The sequence below is a fragment of the Kogia breviceps genome, chromosome 9 (assembly GCF_026419965.1).
Source record: "Kogia breviceps isolate mKogBre1 chromosome 9, mKogBre1 haplotype 1, whole genome shotgun sequence".
NCBI lineage: Eukaryota > Metazoa > Chordata > Mammalia > Artiodactyla > Physeteridae > Kogia > Kogia breviceps.
This window is the reverse complement of record NC_081318.1, coordinates 62,655,518-62,669,776: the sequence shown is the minus strand read 5'-3', so window position 1 is coordinate 62,669,776 and position 14,259 is coordinate 62,655,518. Positions and strand designations below refer to the sequence as shown.

Below are 14,259 nucleotides of genomic sequence, written 5' to 3'. Positions count from 1 at the left end.
CTTTTAGAAAGCTCAGGCACATATCTGTCCAAGAAAGCTTCAATGGCTGAAGACAGCTGGGTGCTTAATATGATAAAATCCTTAGTCAAACATATGGTCTTCTCCACATGATAGTACTTTCCTATAATAACTTTCCCAATTTTTTTCACATAGAAATCAAACTGTTTATTTAAGCAATACAATACAGAAAAACAGTATGTGCTATGTATTTAACATATTTGTACAGAAATATTTTTGCCATTATAATAAGGGATCTAAAATATGCACATCATTTATTAGAGCTGAATGACATGTATCTGTGGAATGCCTGGCTTGAGTTTGTCCACAGACCAGGGTAGGGCAATTTTTAAGGGACCTCTTGTTAAAGACTATGATAACAATTCAGGAAGATGGGAACATCACAGATAGGTCGGACTACATCAAAGGTGGTATCATCTTGGGTGCACCTAACACACCATATATTGATCGCAAGATTACAAAGCAATCCCAGAGGGATGCACATACAGAAAGATGTTACAGGCCAGAAATTCTTGGAGAACTAGGAACAAAGACACCCCTGTCCCTATACCCTTGTACTGAACAAAAAAAATCTTCTGTGATGCAGGTGTTTCAAGAATCAAAAAGTTGTTCAAATTGCTTTTATATTGTTATATGCTATGTATCAGACCCTTGTTTTACCATTGACCCAAACTTTACCATTGACTTCCATTTCAAAGACTACTTTTTTCTTTAAATGAGGATATTGGGCAGCCTAAAAGTGAAGCAAATAGAATTAATGTTCAATTGAAATAGTGAAAGAAGAATTTAAGTGAGATTAAATGGAAAGGAAAGGAGGAAAAAGGAAGGACTTGGTTATGTTGGCAGAAAAGATGAATGAGAAGTTTACATGAGAATCTTTGTGTTGGACAATTCAGACAATAGTTTGTACCATTAAAAGAATCTGGAGGTCACAAAAAGTACTGAATTGGGGTTAGTTAAGTTCAATCTTATATAAACTTGGGTAAGTTCAATTTGGCTTTAAACACTGGTTTTAGGTATAAATGTTTAATAAGAAAAGAGGTGATAGAACTTGTGAGAGACTTAAGACTGAAAATGTAGATTTGGGAAAAGTGAATTTTCCAGAGGAGACTCTGTTGAGATAAAGCCAAGGATACTGCCTTGAGGACCATCTATATTTAGGGAGGGAATGAAAAGTCAGAGAAAAAGAAAGAGGATCAAAGGCAGGGGACATTTCTCTCAGAAGATGCAGCAACCATTTCAAATGACAGATGTCATGGGTTGGATAACTAGTGGTCATTGCTAACTTTGAAAAGAGCAATTCCAGTACTTGTTTATGATAGAAAACATCCTAAATGCTTAAAAACTGAAGATTAAGTCCTGAAGTTATGGTACATAACAAAATACTAAACAACCATTAAAAATCATATTTTCAAATAATAAATGAGACTTGTTTTGTGGCCTAGTATATGATCTATGCTGGAGAATGTTCCCTGTCCACTTGAAATAAATGTGTATTCTGCTGTTTCCTATGAGCTGAGTAAGTTTCCGTGCTACAGAGATATGCAAAAATTAATATTAATATATTAATTTTAATATTAAATATTAATATACAATTAATATTAATATACAATTAATATTAATATAAAATTTCACAACAGTATATATATATGATTATATACACACATATATATAGCACAGTGTATATATAGTATATATATATGTATAGTGTGTGTATATATATATATATATATATATATATATATATCTCATAGTGTACATGTATAATCCTCTTCTAAAAGGAAATCAAGATTAGGATGAGGGGCTTCAAGAGATGGAAGCTACCTCCATGAACCAAAACCATCAGACACTGGAAACCTGATTATTTCTTTGTATCACAGGATAAGACTCCCTTTAGCTCAGTTAGGTTTGAGAAAGCTAACTTTGGGTCCCCTGGCTGATGAGTCCAGTAACTAATGCACTTCTCATGAATTTCCATAAATTACAATATTAGGTTAACTTTTAATTTTGTGAGGGATACCTTTTGCTTTGGTAATTGAAGAACCTGGAATAAATTGAATACAGGTCTTTTAGCTCCCAAACTGTATGGTCTGTAACAGAAGCAGACTTTAGCTATTATTTGTGTATAATGACTTATACAAAAAGCCCACTGAATTTTTGAGGAAGAAGGGACCTTGGAATTCATCTACATTAGGGCCAGACAAGTAATAATCATGTGAATCAGACAGATTGTTAGGATTAGAGAGAGTATGGGACGCAGGGTGGAATGTCAAGTGTGCGTTCCCTCTAGAGGATTTAAAAAGGAAAACTGTGTGCATTATGCCAAAGGAGAGAGAAGGAAGAATCAGCCAGCAGACACCATGGGGGACATTTTACCTCATTTTTACAAGTAATAATATTTGATACTCATATACATAAGTGACTCCAGGTATATTAAATAACTCCCAGGGCCCAATTTTCTAGCCCCCTGTTCAACCACACCTTTATGCCCCTGACCTTGTTGTCAATCATTTGTAAGCAGTCATTCTGTCTCCCAGCACATTGAAATATTACACCCTTATCAGATCAGCGTATTGCACCCACTCCATCCATTCTTTAGCACTTACTGTACTATAACCACTGAACTTCCCGAGAAAGAGAAAAACAGATAACATGGATGGTCTCCATTAGACACACCTTCACTTGTTTAAAAATGCATTACCTGTATGGAGGTCTTCAAAATATTAAAAATAAAACTACCACATGATCAAGCAATCCCACTACTGGGGATATATCCTAAGGAAATGAAATCAGTATCTTGAAGAATTTGTCCACAATAGCCAAGACAGCGAAACAACCTAAGTTCATCAACCGATGAATGAATAAAGAAATGTTGTATAAATATGCAATGCAATATAATTCAGCCATAAAAAGGAAGGAAATCCTGTCATTTTTGACAACATGGATGAACCTCGAGGGTATTATGCTAAGTGAAATAAAGCAGAAAGAGAAAGACAAATGCTATATGATCTCACTTATGTGTGGAATCTAAAAAAGAACACACAGAACCAGATTGGTGTTTGCCAGGGACGGGGGATGGGGGAAATGGGGAGATGTTGGTCAAAGGATACAAACTTTTAGTTACAAAATGAAAACATTCTGGGGATCTAATATACGGCATGGTGATTATAGTTAATAATACTGTATTTTATATTGAAATTTGTTAAGAGAGTAGATCTTAAGAGTTCTCACCTCCCTCACACACAAAAAGATAACTACAGAGGTGATGAATGTGTTAATTACCGTGATTATGGTAATCATTCACAATGGGTAAGTATATCAAACCATCACACTGACACCTTAAATATATATAATGTTTATTTTTCAATTATACCCTAATAAAGCCTGGAAAATAATGCACAACCTTTTGTTTCAACTTCCAAATAGTTAATGATTACACACATTTATGAATATTTAGTTAATAATATTGGCAGTAGTACAAATATAGCAAATTATGGCTCTGGATAACACTGCAGTATTAAATAGATTTAAAACAGTAGTCGTGGTTTCGTGGGAAAAGTACTGAACCTAAAGTCAGATACCCATGGTTTAAGCCCTGACTCTGACATTTACTTTCTATCTGACATTAGGCCAAGTAACTTCACTTCCCAGTTTTCTTATTTGCAAAAGGGTAACTCAATAACGCCAACCTATGACCCAGAGTTGATGAAGAATTAAAAGCCTTTCCTTCACATACTTTACAAATATTTCTACATATAGGTGAAATTTTTAATTTTTCACAATTTTCCTTTAAGAAATAAACTCATAATTATGTTTGAAATTGTCACTGTATACTTTCTCATTCTGGTTAAATAAGCTCATGTATAAGTTTTAGTAACTTAAGCCAGACTCATCTCCAATGACAAAACCTGTTCTGACAGTTATAAACTGAATTAAATGACAAGCAACGGCCTGCCTTTCTCATTTATGGGAATCACAAGGCATTAACATCATTTACTGCCAGTTACAAGTTTATACAGCAGTGTTGAAGCCAACAGGGAAACAATACAGACTATGCAGCTCCTCTTGATATCTCAAAAAATATGTAATATCTCCAAGAATATGCAATACTCATTTTAATTGGAAATATGAGCCAAGGCATAAAGCACTTACAAAGTCATTTTCAAGTTCCTGAGCAAGTTTTTGGTAAGAAGCTACCTGAAAAGTCTTTATATTTTTATTTATTTAACATATGTTATTTAATTTACTATTTTAAGTTAATTGTTTCTTTTTTTGTACTTGGTGTGTACCAGATATCTATGTTTTCCTCAGTTTTAAGATGCATAACTCTATGTGTCAGTCATACTTTGTAGTTTATTATTTAGAAACATGTACAATGAATTATTTTAATATTATAAAGGACTTAGGGCTTCTTATCATTTAGGAAATTTAAAACTTAGCAATATCATTATACTTGAGGAATTTTTATCTCAATTTGGTTATTTCTTTTAGTTGTTATATATTTTGGGTATAATTGGACCAAAATCATTAATTCCATTTACATTTTGTTTTGTCTTTGTTTTGCAGTGCATTTTTAATGCCCTCCTCTTTATCTATTAATTATAACTCAAGGCAGTTGTTAGATTTAACTAGATTGCATTCTTTTGATACATCTGGATTTGATGAGTCAAATTGTTATTTAAGAATCAGTAGATGTGAGATATTATCACTTTGAGATTGGTGTTACTCAGGATGAAAAATATGACTTTTTATAACCCATCCTCGGTCCCAGCTATTCTCCATCAATATCATTTTGTGTGTTGTAACTTTAAGAGAAGGGTGGGAAAGGGAGGGTGGGAGGGAGGAAGATGCAAGAGGGAGGACATATGGGGATAAATGTATATGTATAGCTGATTCACTTTGTTATACAGCAGAAACTAACACACTGTTGTAAAGCAACTATACTCCAATAAAGATGTTAAAAAAAAGAGAGAGAACTAAAATTTTCAAATCCATATTGTGAGGATAAAATAACTGATGGAATATTCTAAGGTTACAAAATGAAGACACCTCAATATTCCAAGTTATTCTTGCTTTGACTACTTATTATTCAGACATGATCTGGAGAGGGAGTAATCATGCTGCTGTCCTTTTCTACGCCACTGAGCAGCTTCTTAATCAAAAGAGATTACCTGAGGAAATGATCACTCCATCTAAGGTTATGTTATGTATAATGGCATTAGCCACTTTTTAAAAAATAAGGGACTGATATATAAATTATGTCCTCTGCTTTTCATGAAATTGGCACTTCTCTTCATTTGTAAAAGTAACCATTTTTAAGATGGAAAATTTTGACACACAGAAGACAAATAGGAAAACTAAAAATCAAATATTTAAGCTTCAAACCTAAACCTTAAACTGGTTCCTACACTGCATTACAAAGATGTTTGCCTACTTCCAAACCTATTATTGGAAGGGTTGTGAATCGTTTCTTTGTCTGGTACTGCTGCTTCAATCATAGATAAATATTTCACAATTATTCTTGTGCCAAAGAAGCCTTCAACTGCTGTTATTGAAAAGGATTTCTGTTCTAGTGAGTGGCTTCACTGCTGTCCAATTCATTTTAAATTTACATTTCCTGTCCTCAGATGCCAAAAAGTGAGTTTTACATTTGAGGCTTATTGATCTAAAAAATTCAACAAGTTTGCAATTGTAACTATTTTCAAAACTTATAGTTACTTGAATGTAGGAGAGTTCTTCTTAATATTGAGCAGCGATGTGTTAGCTGTGCACACTCTGTGTTCCTGCTTAGTGTCCTCTTTCAGAAGTTTCACATATGTATTTATGAAAGTTAATGTATAGTTTTAGTTTGTGCCCTTCTCTACTCCTGACTAGTTCTGTGACCATTAGACGGGTACTCAACTTTTTAAGTCTCACTCCTTATCTGGAAAATAATAGCAACAACAAAACAAACTAGTGCCTATCCAGCAGGGTAGTTTTAAGGATTAAAATGAGATAATGCACATAAAACATTTTCCCAGGGCTGACACATAACAAGATGCTAGATATATGTTAGGCCATTACCATTATCATATTATGAGCAATTTAATTAATTTAAAGTAATATTGCCTGTTGCAGAAAGTAACACAGGGTTTTTTCCAAGCACGATTATGCCATTCTTATGTGTTGCCAAAAGACTCTACACCAATCCCATCCCAGAACTTCTCTCTGTATTGTGGAGTGTCCTGAATTGCTCATTGGTGTGACCACTCACACATCCCTAGCACTGGATGATGAGTGTCTCCAAGGCTGAGACTATCTGGTTTACTGCGCATCCCCAGGCAACTTCACAATAAGCAATAATTTTGAGTTGGTTAAATAAAGAAAGAAATGCATTTATTACTAGATTATATTAATCCATTCCTCTTAAAGGCTATTTCCTGCTGATTTTTAATAAAGGGTCTAAGAAATAACAACCCTTAGTACGGGGGACATCCAAAGGTTTTCTGAATAGTAATATTTCCTGGACTAAGAAACCTGTTTAGGTTCCTTTTTACCTTTACTTAGTTCTTGGCAGTAGCACTGTGGTTATCTTCCTTTTTTAACTATGTTAATTAGCCTACAAAGCCTCCAGGGCTCTCCCACAGTCCATCAGGTAGGGCTCAAAACCATCATAGACTCATAAAGCCACCTGTCATTTGGCTCCAAGTCATGAAACAAACCCAGTTGCCAGTTTACCCAGTTCAAACTTTTCTACTTCAGCCAAAAAATAAAAAATTGTTCTCATGCCAACTTTCCCTCTACCATTCTTCCATGAGTCACAGCATCCAAATATTAAAGATCTCATACAAATCTTACCTGTATAATTTATCATTTCTTTTAGACTATTCAAAACTAATCTACCCTCTCCTAAAATATTCTTATACAATCAAACAATTCTGCCTCACATTGTTTTATAGATACTTTATTCTATATTATTTTATTTTCTCATATGTAACCTAAATTGGTTGACCTTTTTTTTCATACTAGGGTATAAATACCCGGAGAGCAGGTCCATATGTAATATTATAAAATAATAGACTTCTGAGTGAGAGCTGGATATAAATAAGTTGTTATAAATAACTGGTGTTATAGGAACAAGGATGGGTTTCAAATGACTTTTTTAGTCTTACTTAATTGTATATTGTACAAATCAATGAAAAGGATAGATAAGGGGCTTATTTTTTTTAATGTTTGAATGTGGCCACATTTAATCTACATTTTTAAAAAAATCTCAAAATCAGTTCATAACCAGCAATCAGAATAAAACAAAGTTTCCTTGGTGTGGTGTGCTTCATATCACAGTAGATTTATTGCAGCTGTGGTTACAATCTGTTCTGATATGATAAACATATTAAAACTCAAGAAAGACTTCCTTAAATTCTTAACACTACTAATATTCTAAATGGAAATTTGTTCATCCATTGAGTACTTACTATAAATTAGACACTATCATAAGTACCAAGGATAAAAAGATGAATAAAACATAGCATTAGGAAGTCATAATTGAGGTGCTTAGATAATATATGAACATATAAGTATTAGGATTAATTTGATTCAAAATTTATACAGAAAGTATACGTGAATGTACCTATTCGTTATACTGTATTTCCAAACTCATCAAATACTTGTCTGAAAATGGGTGTGTAAAGTGAAATTAATTTTGAATTGTTGCATTTTACCGAATTTTTCTTCTCCTTCTCAGCATTCGCATTCTTATTGAGCCCAAGAAAATTTTAACTTCTGAAGCTTATGATATTGGAGCTTTCTTTGATGTCTCTTGCTGTTAGACTGTTGATTATAAATGATACCTTATTCTCCAGCCTGCTTCCCTTCTAGCTGCCATGACATCATCTCTGATTTGGCGGGTCCCCACTCCACCACCCCCAGCCCTGCCTCTACCCACTGCCTCCTCCGCTCTCACATTTCTTGTCGTTCCCAAGACAAGTGCTCAGACCCTTCCTGTGTACAGAAAAGTCCTGCAAATCACTGCTGAAAAGCAGTTAGGGATGACCAAAAACAACCTAATTGGAGGAGTTTCAAAATCTCTTACAAAATTATCAAAGCCAACTGTCCTGGCTATTCCCACCCACAATGAGTTCTCTCACTTTAGAATTCGTAGCTCATTTTGCTTGTAATATTTCTTTGTCATTTATACTATCTTATGTAATTTATGGTACTGTTTTTTGCTCTTTTAATTCAGAATTGCATGTCAAACGTTTGTTGGCTTTTATAGGTAAAATGCTGTGTTACGTAGATATTATGAGACTAAGAAATGAGTGAAACACAATTGCTGCCCTTAAATAGCCAAGACTATATGTCCTATAGCAGCTAGTACAACATCATCTGCCTAAAAGTTCAATAAATCTTAAAGAAAAGAGGCACCAGCTATGGAAACTCAGTGCTTATTCTGCCATACATAACTGAAATAAGGACCAAATTTTTAAAAATGCATTAATGGATTTATAAAGAAGAACTGTAAATCCATTGATGAAGAACTATAAGTTGACAGACAACATGTAGAGGGGTTAAGAGCATAGTGAGAAAATGAATAAGATGGACCTCAGCCAAATACTGGCTCTACTGCTTATAAGCTAACTGATCTTAGTAAAGTTACTTAATTTATTTGAGTCTATTTTCTCATCTCTACAATGGAGATCATAATACCTCACTCACAGAGTAATAAAAGAGCAATGAGATAATGTAAATAAAGTAATTTACTCAGTGTCTAGCACATATTAAGTATTTTAAAAACAAGCTTATATTCATTATTCATTTACTCTACAAATATTACTAAATACCTAGGGTGTGTTTTTGTAATACAAAAACAAATAATATTTCGATATTCACTGTCAATCACCCTTACTATTCATATTATCAGGAGTAAAGTAGATGAGTCTTCCTTAGCAACATTTCCTACATGTCTGCCTTCTACAAGCAACCAAAACATACACCTAAACTGAAGCCAGTGATGTATGTCATTTAAATTAAGAGCATTCATTCAATAAAATTTTATCTTACATCTAATTTGTGCCAGGAAATTGTTGTGCACTGGAGATACCAGAGATCAGATGCTACCATCTCCTATATTTTTTTCATGTACTCAGAAATTGGTCAATTTCCAGAAAAAAAAGACACAGTGGAGAGTCTCGCCCTCATGGGTAGCTGAATTTTTCTGACTATGCAATAAACAATCTGGATAATTATGGTTTCTTGCCTTTGGATCTTCCAAACAGCTTTCTTTGCATTTCATTTTCCTTATATTATGAGACCCAATCATCCACCCACCTCCCCACCCTCCACCAGGGAGACTGTCAAAATCATTCAGCCAGTAATGCCCCAAACCCCTTCTTTCATATTCCCACCCTGAATATCCAAATCTCCAGCTCAGAGAGACAGATCGAGTCACGATGGATGTCAGTGGGAATGATTTGGAGCTGACAAAGGTATTACATCTACAGTACCTCCCCCAAAACTCAAAGTTTATGGCTAAGCAAAGAGGTGACTTGAGTGGGAATGAAAAAATTAGCAGAGATCAGACCACCAAAACTGTAGCCATTGCCTCGTGCCTCATGGAAGGTTTTATGGGCTACACAAATCCTTCTGTCAATAGCTGGGGATAAGCTGATTTCCAAAGGAGTGAGTTTTCCCTTTGCACCTGAATCCCTCAGTGTGACACTATATAGTAATAAATTTGTATTATATGTTCCTTAAGTAGAATGTGGTCTTAATGGTATAAATTCAAATTAGGAATAATAAGATAATCATATTCATTTTGTAACCTTTTAAAAATCAGATCATTTTCAGAACAGTCGAGCTGTAATAAGTGCTTGTCCCTTCTCTCTTTGTCTTTAACTCCAGCTAAAAGTCCTCCTGGAATGTCAGTTAAAAATGTAAATAATAGTTGGAATCTGACCTTATGAAAACTGTAGTAAGTGAGTCACTGGAAAAAAATCTAATAGAGTTTTTTTTTTTTTTTTCCAAAAAGAAAAAAAAAATATATTGAACACTAATTCTTAATTCTCCCAGGAAAAATGGCAGAAGATATTGAGAATATCCAAAGCAACTTGAAGAGTTTGTCAAGCGTTAAAGGCTAGAGAGACCTTTGATTTCTAATGTCCTCCTGGTATTTCATCTTCTTTAAATAGATTTATATATCAAGAGAGATGACAAAAGCAAAACTACAGTGAAAGCCCAATTGAATCCAACATGGTTAACTAACTGTTGTGTTAATATTACCACTTTTAGTCTACATTTTCCTAATGATAACAGTTGACCCTGGCCACTCAAAAGTACATGGAGGGGAAATAGTCACCTGTGTATTATAAGAAATGAAAACAAGAAAACATCCAATGGTACATCATCTTTCTGATAAAATGAAAAATCCTCTTAAAAAGTTCTATCAGTTTATGGGACAACTTGACAGTTAAGAAAAGTCCCTGAGGAGGTAGATAGGCTCCCCTTCTGCAGTTGAGAGGGCAAACATTCCCCAGAATCTAGAGGAGAGAAATGAAATATAGATTGTTAGTACAGACTATGCTTAATTGAAAATCCTGACATTCCTACGATTGAGAAAACAGTATAACATATTTAAGGGAAATCAGAACCAGAAGCTGAGAGACTGCATGGATGTGTGTATACCAACAAGGTTTGAAGTCATTTGAGTCAGTCTTAAGAACTGTTTTATCATAGTGCAAAGCCTCCCTGTTCAGAGCTGTCAAGCACTGTAGAAATCATCTAGTCAAACTCTGTTTTATGGTTGAGGATATAGAAGCAACACCGCACAGAGCACCACTGGAGTACAAAGTGGCTTTTTAAAATTCTACCACCAAAACAACTACTAAAACATATATAGCCTATAAGAGTCAGATAAAATTATACTGTAATTTGTATGTACCAAAATGTGTTCAGTTAGGAGCATTTATTTTGAATGAGTGACATGAAAAGATGACTCTGAAGTAAATACCTATGAATAATTCCAGCTATGCTTTTAGATTTCTACAAGAACAGTAATTTCTCTGTACAATCAGTGTCTCCAAACAAAAGCACAGAAACCTAAGAGTCACTTGTAGCATTAAGGAGTAGAGGGATGGAGAAATACACCTAAGGATGTTTTCCCTTAAGTTGTATAAAAAGGATCATCTACAGACAACAAACTAAGGTACCTATGTGATCATGGGAGAGTAGGTCACCCAAAGAAGATATTATTTGAATGCTACTCTCCCAAAATAAGCTCCTTATAAGCAGAAATTTATCTATCCTTTTATTGCTAAACTCTGGTGCCTAGAATAGGGATTGGCACATAGTAGATACTCAGACCATGTGTTTAATAAATTAATGATCTTAGAAACCTCCTGAAATTCTAGTAACTGAGGATTAGTATAGTGAATCTTGGCATATCCATGTAATTGAATTTGAACAGATATAAAATATGTTCTAGAGATATATTTATTGATATGGATAGATGCCCATGATAGAGGTTTCTCTCTATGATGTAGGTTGAATGAATAAAAAGAGATTATAAAATCATAGGAAGTATGATTCCATTTATTTCTATATCTAAGATAAATAAAATATGTAATGGCTCTATTAACATATAAACACTTTGAGGAGTATATATCAAAGTGTAGTATCAGTTATTTCTGGGTATGGGGACATTGGTGATTTTGTTATAGCTTTTTCTAATTTCTATGTTTTATAATAATAATTTATTGCACGTGGAATTTTCAAATCATTTTTAAAGGAAGCTTGGCCCAGTGAATTTTTACATGGAAGGCTGATTTGGTCAAGTAAAGGTTGAGGCTAAAGTTAGGAGCTCCAGAAATTGAAAGTCCTTCATAGAATGGCGAAAACATAAAAACTGATTAAAAGAAGTAAAAATCCTCTGGGATTAAAAAAAGAAAAAGAGCAGGGAGTGGGGGTGTGAGGATAAATGTCCCTATGTTGTTCTGTGTGCCAGAAAAATAATACCAATAAAAAGTCAAAGTAGGAAAGACTCTCCAAAAGAAAATTATACTCACTCTCAATAATTTATAGACTACACAAAAAAAGAGGATGAGATAAACACTTTAACCATAAATTATCCATTACAACTGTTTTCAAAAATGTATTGAAAAATGCTTCTAGTGTTCTGATAAAGATCAGAGAGTTGATAAAAATCTGATTTGGAAGGGTTTTGAAACATTTTCCTTCAAGTATCACAACATATGATAAAGACAAAATACGAACTTGAAATGATGAACCAAAGTTACATGTTCTAAAGTCAATCATCCAAAAGACTTGCAGGTACAGAGGAATTCTATCTGACAACTTAAAATTACAGAATTCCAAAATAAATCTCATCTTTTGCATAAATCTTCAATGATTTGTTTCCAACATTTTATCCATGCAGTTTGTTTATCTTCTTCACATTTGACCTCACAATCAGTACAATGAATGTCTAATTAAAGCTAATATTTGCTGCTTTGGCTCATCTTAATGGCTTCCACTTTGTTGCAATAGCACTGTCATTTCTCTTTTTCTAGTCATTGCCTATACACTACTGAATAATGACAGGCATGTTGTCAAAACTGAACTGATGGATGTAAGAGAATATTGTCATGTGGCAATGTAAAATATTTATTAAAATGGCAAAGAGAGCATAATGTATTGTAATATGTAGACAGGCAAGTATTTTTAAAGTCAAACATAAGAAGAAGAGGGCTGCAAAGACCCCACTATATTCTCATACCTCTGGAAGTAAGGTTAGGCAGGTATTATAGAAGACAAAGTTGAAACATAGAAATTGACCAACTTGCAACAATGAAAAGATGATATTAAAACTCAGACTGCCTATCTTGCTGATTATTGCTCATTTGAAGAGACTGAGTCTTTAGATCACAAGACAGTCTTTTAAATTTTATAGAAATCTCATGTGGTAGAGGCTTTTTTAATTGAATCTGCTTTTTCTATATAGATGAAAATCACCTAGTAAACCTTCATACTTTACTAAGAAGTCTTTTAATTTGTCATATTTTCAGCTAATAATTTCATTAGGAAAAGAAGAATAAAAGAAGACTTGGAAGTTTTTAATTCATTTTAATCTCAAATTTTGCAGATAAAGCATTAAGAACAAAAGTCGCTGGATAACATTTTTCTATATCACTCAAAGGCTGCATCTTTTTCTCTTTTAAATAAAAAGAAATTAAAATAAAAATTGTTCACTGCTTCCTATTTGTATAGCTGCCCCAAAATACCAGCAACACAGGTCCTGAGTCATGAAGACAGACACCCCAGGTGAATGGGTTTCACTAAGTATCACTGTCCCCAATATCCAGTTTACACATTACACATCACAGCTTCTCAGCCCCTCCTTAATTTAAGCCCTGCTTACCTGTACAGAGAACAGCAGGGAAAAGGGGATGGAGAATAAAAGAGCATTTGTAGCTTCTTTTTCTGGCAAGGTGGCGGATTAGACATCCCCAAGATATCCCCGCTACCAAACACCAAAAATATTTAAATGTATATCTGATTCTGCAAACAAGTAAGGAAAATACTCATAAGAGAATAATGAAGTAGGAGTAAAATAGAAAATTGTAAGCAATAACTTAAGCCTTTGGCCACAATAAGGGTGTCTGCTAGTCCAAGAAATCTATTTCTAATGTAGCCAATGAGGACAAGAAACAAGGCCTTGACTCACTTGCAGTGGACTTGGAACCTGGGCACATAAAGCTGGAAAAAATCCCTCTCTAAAGGGTTACACAATCAGTGAAAAAGTAAATTAAAAAGAATCCACCCTCCAGAAGGCTCTTGGCTGGAGGAACAGACTCCATACTGCTGAGAGCTGTTCCAGAGGGATGCTGCCAGAGGTCCTGTTGGAGCAGAGGATGACTTACCACTTATGTCTGTTGGAGACTTGTTGCCAGATAAGAGACTGTCTCTCCTACTGAGACTTCTCCTTGGAATAGTCCATTACTCTTTTTCCCTACTTTGACTAATCTGTGTTGTATGCTAATTGTGTCCAATAAGCTAAGTAATTTGTGATTTTTTTTAAAAATCCACCCTCCAGAGGGAGACGGTAAGGAAATATTTTTCATGGTCTTCGTTCTGTATGTGTTTGTGTGTATGTCTGTGCACATACAGGGGTGTAGAAAGGCATAGTGGTTTTTGTCTGTGTGAAATAGGTGAGTTCAGTGTAAATTTTTAAATAAAGGGGAAAAATAAAATAAGATAAACATTGAATAC

The 14,259-nt window shown here is 34.2% G+C and overlaps 1 protein-coding gene across 2 annotated transcripts in view; it reads right to left on the bottom strand.

Annotated features, from left to right (window-relative positions):
- NXPH1 (neurexophilin 1) overlaps window positions 1–14,259 on the bottom strand; it is a 290,807-nt gene that overhangs the window by 60,144 nt on the left and 216,404 nt on the right. The gene's annotated exons all lie outside the window — the stretch shown is intronic.